Below are 11879 nucleotides of genomic sequence, written 5' to 3' on the forward strand. Positions count from 1 at the left end.
GCTTTGCATGACATCCAAGCTAACACAGAAAGAGCCTGTCTTGGGCAGGTGGAGGGGGGGGGGGGAAGACATGACATCCATGATTCCAAGAAGAAAGCAAGTATCCATGTCTATCAGCCCTCCCTACTGTACAAAGGCGGTCGCAGCCTAGACGTTGTGATCCAAGAGGGAAGGGACCTTACTCTGTAAGGATTGGCACTCTCCCACCCACCACACTTCTGGGTGTCAACACCTCCTGACCACCTTGCTGCCTTCAAGCTCACATCTCAAAGCTGAGGGGCCCTTAAGCCCAGGACCCTGGTTGCTTCTTTGGTGCTTAAGTCTCTGCTGAGGCAATAGGAGTGCCTCTCTCCTCTCTCTTCCTGCTGTGGGGAACACTCCACAGGGGATCTGCGTAAGAACTAGGGAAGCCAACGCCTGACATGACCATGTGACCTCAGGACGATCCCTTCACAGTTTCCTTATCTGTAAAGTGGTGGCAGTGACTGGAATGTGGTGCTCCTGGTAGGTGAATGAAGTGATACACCGGTGGGCCAAGGGGAGCATGTTTGCATGGCACCAGGGCTTCTCTTGTACCCCGAGACTGGTTTTCACAGCTACTTGTCAGGCCTGCAGCAGGCTGGTTCTCCCCCTTCCTGGCATGGGGAAGCTTCTTGGTCTATGACTGGGGATGAGCAATCACACGGCTGAGGGTTTGGGCCCATGTTTGATGGAGCACTCACTGTTTTTAGAAGGACCAAGAGCCCCTGACCGGGATACCCCGTGACCTCCTCTCTGCCTTCCTGTGCCAAGGAGTACATGGGTGGAAACTGTCTGTGCCACAAGGTGATACGCGCACCAGGAATGTGTCAGTGGAATTGACCGCAGCATTTGGGTCCCTTCCAGCTTCCCCCACTGACAATGACAGACGCCATAACCAGGTTGTAATTGGAGCACTGACCACCATACAGGAAGTACAGCCTCTGTGCTCCTAATCCGCTAGCTATGGCCCTGCAAGGTTGTCATGATCTTCCACGGCCTCCTGCCTCTTCCTCCTCCTACAGCTCCCTACCTAGCCAGTACTTCCTACAGCTGCAGGCAGAGACTGGGTCCTTGAACCTCTCGGAGCCTATTTTTTACTTCCCTGGGCCAGCTTTGTACCCCACTTTCCCACCAGTGTTCTTGTAGCCACCCACTTCCCTCCCTTTGTTAGAATTCATCATATAAGTCCCCAGAACTCGAGAGGCTGAGGCCCAAAGCTCAGTGAGTTTGAGGACAAAATGAAATCAAACAACTCCCCAGACTTTTGGCATCTTATTTTGTTTTATGGTACGTAGTACACTCACACAGTCTGTGATTTAAATGCTGGGGAGCTGTCAGCCTCTTCCCCAGCCAGAGTGCTGTTGCCCCAGGTGGCAGGCTGTCAGCTTGATTACCCCAGATAGCCGTGACTTGTTTATCTGTCTCTGTCCTTCAAGAGAAGGAATTGTGCTTGTCCCATTAACTGTTTCATCCCTCATACCCAGCACATAATAAGCACACCATGTATGCCATCTGGCCATCCGTTTATTCATCCCCTCATCTAATAGGACTCAGAGAGGGAGAGACTGAAGGTGGAGGATTGTAGGATACTCCATACTTCTAGCCTTCGCTACAAAGCAGATTCCAGACTGGCTTGGGCTGGGTGAGATGTGAGGTGGGATCTTTCCTTTCTTTTTTTTTTTTTTTTTTTTTTTTTTTCTCTTTTCTTTCTTTCTTTAATGAATGAGAAAATAACTTACCTGCTTCACTCTGTCTAACTCCAAGTCTATGCTGGATGGGGACAGTTTATTTGACTGTTAAACCTATCCCAGGTGGGCATGGTGGCTCACACCTTAAATCCCAACACTTGAGAGGCAGAGACAGGCAGATCCCTGAGTCTAAGGCCAGCCTGGTCTACCAAGTGAGTTCCAGGACAGCCAAGGGCTACACAGAGAAACCCTGTCTCGAAAAACAACAATAATAACAACAAGACCCTACCCTTCCTCTGGGACATTTGGTCATCCTCTGTGAACTGGACTCAGATGTCCCTTTTCAAATGTGGCTTTTAAATTGGGAACACCCACAATACTCTTCCATCAATCGCTATAACGTGAAGAGTCATGTGTCAAGAAATAGGATATCATGTCACCAAAGGCCTCGGGGGCCCTCCTATCCACATCCCAAATCAATGGTACCCCAACATGGCACTAAAGATGTCATTGCTGCAGCCAAGCACCCTTAGGGCTTTCTTTTCCTGTTATGGAGTGTTCTCTGGATCTGTGATAGCTTCTCAAGCTTAACCCCTTCCTGGCCAGGTCTGTGTGCATGAATCCCAGCTGCTGAGGCTCTGGATTAACAGCAAGGCTCAATACCAATGTGGGTGGGGGTGGGGGTGGGGTGGGGGCGGGTAGCAAAGAGGATGAAGGTGGTCTCTAGTTATAGCTCTGTCCTGGGCCAAATAGTAAATATACCATTCTGTGGGTCTTCTGAAGGACTAGAGGAAGTGACAACAAGGAGGCGAGAAATACTGAGAAGCATAGATAGACAACTTCGGACAGGGTGACTCGGCCATGTCTGCTAGGGGCCCAGAAAGCTATTTTCCATAGTGTCACTGCCCCCCCCCCCACTGTATTGTGGAAACTCCAGGCTCAAGCTTTGGCCTGGCCTTCCTCCTAGTGCTGGAAGGAGGCAAGAGGGATTGAAGGGAAGGAAAGGGAGAAGAGACAAGGGCAGGGAGCATGGGCAGTGAGGACCCAGCATGGCAGGTGGGAAGTGAAGCCTGCTTTGCCTGGATGCTGCGAAGGGAGAAATGGGAGTAGGCAGACAATATGGAGAAGACCCATACAAGTACAACTGTGTGTTTGTCTTTCCAGTCACTCGCCCGTTGCAACCAAGAATGCCAATATTGAGAGACAATTGCTCAATGAGACATATGCAAAGGGCTAAGGAAGTATAAAAGAAGGGAGCAATATAAAAAGATCGGCCGTGGTTCCCGGGAGACAGAGACGGAGGACTCCTGAGCTCGCTGGCCAGCCAGTTCAGTGGAATCAGCAAGACCCAAGTCCAGTAAGACATCCTGCCTCAAAAAATGAGGTTTGGGCCTCCACATGCAAGTGGGTACATGTGCATGCTCATCCACACACGTCACACACACACACACACACACACACACACACACACACACACACAAGAAAATGGAAAAATAAATAAGATAAAGGGCAACTGAGGAACACATATGATGTCAGCCCCTGGCCTTCACATGCATGGGCACACACAAACATACGCATAAAACATGTACACATCTACAGACACACACATGCACAAAAATAAATGATAATTATTTTTTAAAATATTATGTGTAATTTCTTAAAATATTAGAAATGGGGTGCAGAGATGGGGACGGCCATGGAAGTAGGAACATTTCACTGGAGATAGTTATGTCAAGACGTAAGTCAAATACAGAAACAGGTGCTCTCTGGTGTTCATCTGTTGCCACCGCTGGTTTGAGTCTTAGCCTTGTCATTGCCATGTGACCTCAGATGAGTGGTCAGAGGCCCAGTTTTCTCAGCCTTGATGTAGGGATGATACCAACTTGGAGCGTTACCATACCCTGCAAACATCAGAATGCACCATCGAGGCACCCCACAAGGCGCATGGCATCTGTGCGGCGCATGCTCAAAGTTACTTCCTGTTGCTGCTGTCAGCAACGGTCGCCATAGCAGGAGCTTCACCTGCGGGGCTCCAGGCGTCTTCCAGCGGGAGAGAAGAGCAGAGGAGGCCGTTCCCCAGCGTCTCCCAGTGTCGTCCCCCAGCCCTGGCCCCCCTGGCCCTTGAAGAAACATGAGAAGCTATGCTTGAGGATCTTACGTATGCCCCCCCACTTAATCCTTCCTGAACTTGGGGTGGAGGTGGGGTGGGGGCGGCACCACTACCACACCTGCCCGGCTCTGACAGTCCCGCCTCTGGGCAGAGAAAGCAATTTCAGAAATGACATGTTGCCAACAAGCAGAAATCAGTTTGTGAATTAAAATGTGTCGGCGTCAGGTGACCTCAGGCTCAGGGGCTGGCTGCGTGAAGACAGCTGAGATTAGAGGCTGTCAGCCATGGGAGGGGCTGCCGAGGAAGGGTAGTGAGACCCGGGGGGCTACCGTTACTCTCCAGGGCCCTTGGCTGCCCTGGACTTGTTCAGACAGCGAGGCAGGAATCTGGACACTGAGCCAGAGCTGCCATGCGTCTGACTAGCTTCTATCTCTCAATTAGCCACTCTTCAAGGTGAAGGCTAGAGTGTGTGTTCAGGGGTCTGGCTTGGTTCCCTTGTGCCAGCTCCAGCGTAAACACACTGATGGGCCTGGGAGAGCTGGGGAGGCACATGAGTTCCAGAGCCCCTGGGGGCTTAGGAGGGATAGAAATGGGGGGATAAGATACTTACATGGCAGCCGGCCTGGGCTCTGCAGGTCTGCAGAGGAGAAAGGAGAAGAGCCCCGCAAGGTTGGAGGAAGATGCTGTCAACCATATTGAGTTTGCCTGATGCCCTTTCTGGTGCCCCGGGCCTTGGCTCAGCCATCTCTGCATTCCTAAGGCAGAATTGACTAGTTTCAGGCCTGTTCTGCATTTTTGGGACCTTGCAAAGGCACGGAACCATCCTAAATTCAGTCTCTTAGCAGTCATGTCCTATCTGCTGGCTGCATACACCCCAGAATAGCTAGCGATGTCCTCCCCGGTTGGTGATGGAGCGCATGGAGAGATTGTTCTATGCATCTGCCGGACTCTGGGAAGTTTAAAAAAAAAGTTGACTTCGGGACATCTCAGTAGCTCAAGGATTTAAGATCACCATGGTGATGGAGTCTCTCAAGTGGACTGAAGGAGAGCAAGCCTGGCTGATAGGGCCTGGGAGCCATGTACTTGCCTTCGCATCCCAGCTGTTTTCCCTGTCTTCTGTCCCCACTGTTGGAATCCCATTGAGACTTCTCCTTGTCCTTCCCAGGATAAAGTCATTAGAAGCTGAGAAAATTCCAGAGGGAATGGGCCCGACTTCAGGCAGGAGAAAGGCCCGGATCTTGGCCCTGACAATTCAGTTGACAACTGCTTTGGGCAGAGGAGAATAAAAAGGCCTTTGCTACAAAATGGCAACTCAGGGCTGAGGAGGTGGCTCAGGAGACAATGTGTTTGCTGTGCAAGTATGAGGGGCCTGAGTTCAATACCCAGAACCCATATTTAAAATGCCAGGAACAGGGGTATGTGCTTGTCACCCCAGATTCCTGGGACTTGGTTACTAGCTAGGCTGGCCTGCTTGGCAAGACCCAGTCTCTAAAAACAAGGCGAATGGCTCCCGAGGAAGGACATTTCAGGTTGTCCTCTGACCTCCAAATGCATATGCACACTTGTGCACACTGGGTAAAAATATTGTTGGGGGCCTGGCAATACAGCTGAGTAGGTAAAGGCAGGCGTGTTGTCAAGCCTCATGGCCTGTGTTTGATCCCGGAGACCCACTCCTGCAAGTGGTCCTCTGGCTTCCACATATATCCTTCCACTACACACACACACACACACACACACACACACACACACACACGTAAATGAAAACATGTAATTTTTTTCGAGACAGGGTTTCGTTGTGTAGCCCTGGTTATCCTGGAACTTGCTCTGTAGATCAGGTTGGTCTTGAACTCACAGAGATCTGCCTGCCTCTGCATCTCAACTGCTGGGATTAAAGGTGGGTGCCGCCACTACCGCCTGGTTAATTAATATAATTTTTATAATTTTGTTTCTTTATTTTTATTTGTGTTTATGCCTGAAAGTAACCTTAGAGGCCAAAAGATGTGTTGGATCCCTGGAGCTGGGGTTACAGGCTGTTGTGAACTGTCCTATATGGGTGCTGGGAACCTAACCCAGGTACTCTGTAAAATTGGAGGCTCTTAACCACTGAGCTGTCTCTCCATCCACAAAAATGTAATTTTTGAAAACGGTTATCAGGCAACCAAACAGTCCTACAGTCTTGAGCCGCTACCCCACAGAGGAGTTGTGAACTTCAGAGGGAAAAATGGTGACTTCTCACTGGAGCGCTCTGGCAGAAACCACACAGCCAGGTGATGAGAGTGCACACCCACCAGCCATGGACCGGAGCATCATTGGCTTGCAGCTCTGACAACGCGGATGGGGAAGGGCACACATCACTCACACGGCTTTGTGGCGGGAGTTAGCCTGAATCACGGAGACCATTGCACCTCAGTTGGGAGATGGAGACACGCAGCTTGAGTGTTGGCGCGCAGAAGAATTATCAGTGTCACCAGGCCAAGCAGGCAGGGAGTGCGTGCATTCTGGAGGGAAGGGCTTCAGAAACACTACACCGAGTGCAATGCCTGAGTCTTGAGTGTACGCAGGAACAGGAAAGCAGGGTTATAAAGGATGTCTGAGGTCCATCAGAAGAAGTAGGACCCTAGATGGCATCACAGCTCTCAGATGTGATAGTGGCCCTGAGCTACTACTGTTGGTCTTGAGAGAGCCCTAAGTATTGGACTATCTTGACCACTGTGAATTCACAAATGAGTTCACAAACATGCAAACACACACACACACACACACACACACACACACACACACACACACACACGAGGGAAGGGATGTTTGTCTGTATATTTATTTGTTTTGGTGTGGGTCTGTGTGTGTTGATGTATCGGCAAATAGAAGTGAGGAGACAGAGGGGACATTGGGTATCTTCCTACTGTCACTCTCTGCTTGTTGTCATAAGACAGGCTTTCTCACTGAGCCTGAAACACCATTTCAGCTGAGCTAGTTGGACAGCAAACCCCAGGATCTGCCTATCTCCAGGGCTCTCTCTTAATATTGGGATCTTAGGCACATGCAGCCATGTCCAGCTTTTAAGTGGGTACCGGGGATTAGAACCCAGGTCTTCATGCTTGCACAGCAAATGCTCTTACTCAACCGAGCCATCTCCCCAGCTAAGACTTAAGAGTTCTATTTTGTTTTTTAAAGGGAGGATGTCATGGGTAGGAATTCCTCTAGTGATTGACTCAACTAGCCCTGGTCGCCCCTAGTTCCATAGAGAGAATGGTGGCTTTGGATTCAAACAGCTGGAAAATGGAGAGCCCCAAAGTCTGTTTTAGACCCTATCTGAAGTAGGAGCAAGAAAGTCTCAAGTCGGGCGGGGAGGCAGAAGGCAACATAGGGCTGAAAGGATTCAGGAGACAAAGAGACTCCAGTCAGCCTGTGGGCAGGAGGGACAGGCCTCTGTGCATGACTTAACCATTCCAGGCTGTGAGAAGGGATGAGGCTGTGCACCATGTGGGGCTCAAGCGAAAAAGATAATCAAGCCCAGCGCAAACTAAAGCCTGCCCCTGGGTGCGGAGCCTTCTGCCATTCGTTCAGAAACAGCTGGAATCCGAGCCCAAGAGCACAGGGCCTCAAACATGTTAGGACCCGGATATAGGGGGAAACGTAGGTACCCTCAGGGCTGCCTCCCTCCCTGAGGACCCCAGGTGAGACAATGTGGCCTTCAGTGGGGCTGAAGAGCTGGGACAGGGCAGGTCTGAGCTGAGGGGATCAGGGCTGTCTGCTTTCCTTGCCCCCCACTCCTTCCACCTCCTTTGCACCAAATCCCCAGGAGGCAATGGCTTGCCATCACACGCAGGGCATGCTGGGAAAGCAGTGTAGCTGAGGCTGGGAGTCTAGGGCCGATGGGTAAAGAGTCCAATCCATTGCGTGGCCGTTCTTCTTATTTTGTCCTTTCAGCCCAAATTCCCAAAACCTTGCTCTCTAACTAATCACATCCTCCCCGTGTTACAGGACATAGTGTGGGGCTTCTGTAAAGATGTTTCGCCTGGTCTGAGTGATGGCCTTACTCTAGGCCTCAGTTTACCTAGGACTCACAGCAAGGGATGCATTCCCTGCCCTACTGACCGCAGAGGAGACATGGAAATGTGAGGAGGAAAGGGCGCCTGTTTTGGAGCTGGCAGATCTGTGTTCAGCCTGGCACTGCTGCCTGCTGGTGGCCACAAGGTGCCTTCTTACCTCACCGCCTTCACTCCTTAGGCAGGCAGGTGGGTGCTGTCTACCGGGCAAGGTACTACAACACACTAAGACAAGAGTACAAATAAGACTGGGAGATGGCTCTGTCAGTAAAGTGTTTATCTTGCAAATACAGGATTTGAGTTCAGTTCCCAGAACCCACGTTAAAAAAAAAAAAAAAGAAAGAAAGAAAGAAAGAAAAGCCCGGCATGGTGATGATACACACTGGTAACTCCAGCATGGAGAGGCCAACAAGTCTGGTCTACTTGGTGAGCCCAGGCCAGTGAAAGAGCCTGTCTCAAACAAAACAAAAGTAGAGGAGGGGGGCATAGTCTTAGAACTTCCACACGCATGAACACACGCAAAATACAAACAGCAATGAAGAAAGCCCAAATAACCAGTGCATAGTTTATTGGTTTGTTAGCTTTCCCTTCGCCAGATGTCAGCGCCACCCCCCCCCCACCCCCGACGAGGCTGGGATGTGCTCTTAAGCACTGCTGCGTCCTAACTCTCAGAGTGTCACCCCCCCCCGGCATTCATTAGGAGCTCCCTAAATAATGACCAGGAGGTGGGGTGGGCGTGCCAGTACTTAGCAAAGCAGAACTTTCACTCGGGTTCTCAGATGGGCAGCATCGAAGGTCACCGTTGCTTCGGAGAGCAAACCTTCAGTGTGGTGGTCTGTCTGCCAGACAGCAGAGGGTGCCAGAACAGCTGACTCTATCTAGACCAGGGGACAGGCATGCCCATGGAAGCCAGAAGGGAACATGTATGACTCGAGGAAGGGCAGGAGGCACTGGGCCAACTGGGGATCCCCATGCATTCTGCCGGATGTGCCTCCCAATGCTGGCAGCCAGGAGATGCGGGTCCTGATTGCCAGTGCAACTAATTTTCAAAGGGTAGGGGTGGGGGTGGGGGATGGGGGGTGGGGGGTGGAGATAGAAACCCAGTGAGAAACAAGTCATTTTTAAAAAAAGGAAACAAACAAAACTCATCCATGGGCTGGCTGGGAGGGCCTGGAGGCGATGGTCATCTCTGGCGATGTGGGCTGCAGGACCCCCCAAGAAGAACCTCTGTGGAGTTCTTATCTCTCCAGGCTTCTCAGGAAGTCAGCCCTTGAGACATGAGACTTGGTTGACTGGAGAAACTAGCACGCCGTCCATGGGGGAAGGCCAGGCTCATACACAGCAAGGAGCTCCCTTAGTATCTGGGTTCAGAGTGAGACCAACTGATTTGACTCTCAGGTTCGGGGTAGGTCCACTCCCCCAGTTCTTGGGGGGACCGCTCAAGTCAATATCCACTCATTGTTCTCATCTGCGTGACTTTGAGCACAGGCAGCCATCTCTGGGCCAAACCTGGAAAACCGGCAACGGTAGTGTGGCCCCAGCTAATCTCATAGGGAAGTGGGGAAATCCAGGGAAGGCAAAGAGAGAAGTGTTCCCCAAAATACAAAGTGCTTTACAAATCCAGGTCTGTCCGTCCTTTATGAGCGAAACCCCTTGGCCAGAGCAGAAAGGCCCCTGGGCCCTAGGCAGAGAATCCCCAGACATCACAAGGAAGACCCCGTTCGGTCTCACAAGACAGAGGAGCTGCGGCCTCCCTCGGCTACCAGGCATCCAGCTCTGCTAGGCCCCAGGCAGGCCCAGCTGTGTTTCCCCGGAGGCTTCTGGGTAAACACGTGAACCCCACATATGGTGCCCAAGAAATAGAGAAGCTGTATAAATAACATAAATACTTTCCCATATATCTTAGCTATATAAATTATTTTCTAAAAACTATACGTATGAGGTAGGCAGAAATACCCTGTAAATATTCTTCCTTACAGTTCCAGTCAGAGGGGGCCCAGCATGGCTGTGGTGGGATTTTAGGGGGAACAGGAAGAAACGGGCCTTGGAGAAAGAAAGGAGAAGAAAAAAGGAGGCAGAGCAGGGCATGGGGCCACATGCCTTTAATCCCAGCACTCGGGAGGCAGAAGCAGGCGGATCGCTGTGAGTTTGAGGCCAGCCTGGTCTACAAAGCGAGTCCAGGACAGTCAGGGCTACACAGAGAGACCCTGTCTTGAAAAAAAAAAAGACGGAGAGAGAGAGAGAAGGCTGGACTGAGGGCGCCCTGGGGCATCATGGTTAATAGGCAGCCACAGCCTAGGCTTCAAGTCCAACTTTGCCCCTTCTGTACCCCCAACCCTCCTGGCCATAGAGTCGGGGTACACGCAGGTGGTTTGGTTGTAAGTCAGGGTGTTCTAGTCCCCAGGTTGTTCCAAGCTCCCTTCTTGCCTGTGTAGTCTCCTGGCAGAACAGGAGTTGAGGGGTGTGGGGGCGGGCTGGGTTGGTCACAGAGGAAAAGAATGCCTAGGGTTGCCAAGGAACAAATCTCTTTTCAGCAGAAAAAAAGAAGGCCAGCCTTCCATGTTTCTCCTCCTGCTACGCCATGCATGGGGCGGGGGCTTCTTTAGTCAGCAAAGTCATTCCAGGGAAGGGTCTTAGGTCACTGTGGCTCCTCCTCGGAGCTTCTGCCATCACAGGTCCTTCCAGCATTCTTATGCTGTCCCCGAGCCACAGAAGACAGGGTGGTCCACAGAAGTCTCAGCCACAGAGCCCCCTCTTCTTGGAGCTGGCATAGGCGATATCGCTGAGCACCCACTGATTCTGAAGCTTCCTGCTCCCAGAGAGGGGTAGTAACTCAGGCAGCGGTCAGGGTGGAAGGAAGCTTACAGGAGGGCGTGGCGTGGCAGGCTGAGTGGCCAAAGGCTTCCCAAAGGAGTTCACTTCCTCCCGGCTGGCCTTTGGGCCCTACTCTGGGGAAGCACATAGCCTTTAGCAGAGTGACCCCAGTGAGGTCTTTGTCCTAAGCTGGAGAGATGTGCACTGCTCCATGGAAAGTCTGGGCCTGGCCAGGCTGTGCACATGTGTGAGCCTGTGTGTGTGTGTGTGTGTGTGTGTGTGTGTGTGTGTGTGTGTGTGTGTGTGTGTGTGCACTATTGTCTCTGCTTTCACAGAGAGCCTTGCTGGGGCAGGGGGCACTAAAAATGACCAAAGGATCCATTAGCAGTCATCGTGGGCTCTGGTGGGAGCCCAAGTGAATGGGACCACTGAGGAGGCAGGCTTAGCAAAGGCTTAGCCAGGGCAAAAGCCTGCATAAGCGTCCTTGAGAGCAGGGATGTAAGCAGACGAGGTCTGTGAGCCAACCATCCTTCTGTGTTGTGTTTCTAACATGTACAGGAACCTGGCAGCTCAGGTGGACCCTGGGCACAGGAACTGGTAGAACACACTCCAGGGTGGCATTTGAATGCTGGAGCCAGTCATAAATCTTCAGGCATCAGGACACTGCCTCTCCTTCTCTGGGCTATGCTTAAAGGTTCCTTTGGCCACCAAGGAAAAGAGAAAGGGTCCCTGTCTCCCCATTCATCCTTTAGTTGCACTGTCTGAGTCCCATCCCGGAAACTGGCCCCTGGCCCCTTCTTATATGCCTTAGGGGGTCTCACTGAGCAGAGCTGGGTGGCTGTAGGGGACTTGGTTCTCAAGGCAAGAAGTCGAGGGAGTAGCCCTGAGTGGCAAGACACATGACCTGATCCACCCAAGCCTAAAAAAGTTTCCCTTGCTCCTCACAAACTTTCCGAACAGTCTCCAGAGAGCAAAGCCACCAGAGCAGGGTGCCCAGAACTCTCTGCAATCAGAGTAGGACCGCAACAGATTGGCCTTGTTCAGTTGAATGCCCCCACCTGACACTGCAGCTGGCTCTGCCATCCTCCTCCACATCCTCCCAGTTTTATGTTGTTGGCCTTGAGATAGGAAGATGTTTCTCTCTTCCGGCGGCGTAGCAGCGTCATTCCTGCCCTACCCTGGTCTTCACATATTTTC

This window comes from Acomys russatus, chromosome 16 (genome assembly GCF_903995435.1).
Source record: "Acomys russatus chromosome 16, mAcoRus1.1, whole genome shotgun sequence".
Taxonomy (NCBI): domain Eukaryota; kingdom Metazoa; phylum Chordata; class Mammalia; order Rodentia; family Muridae; genus Acomys; species Acomys russatus.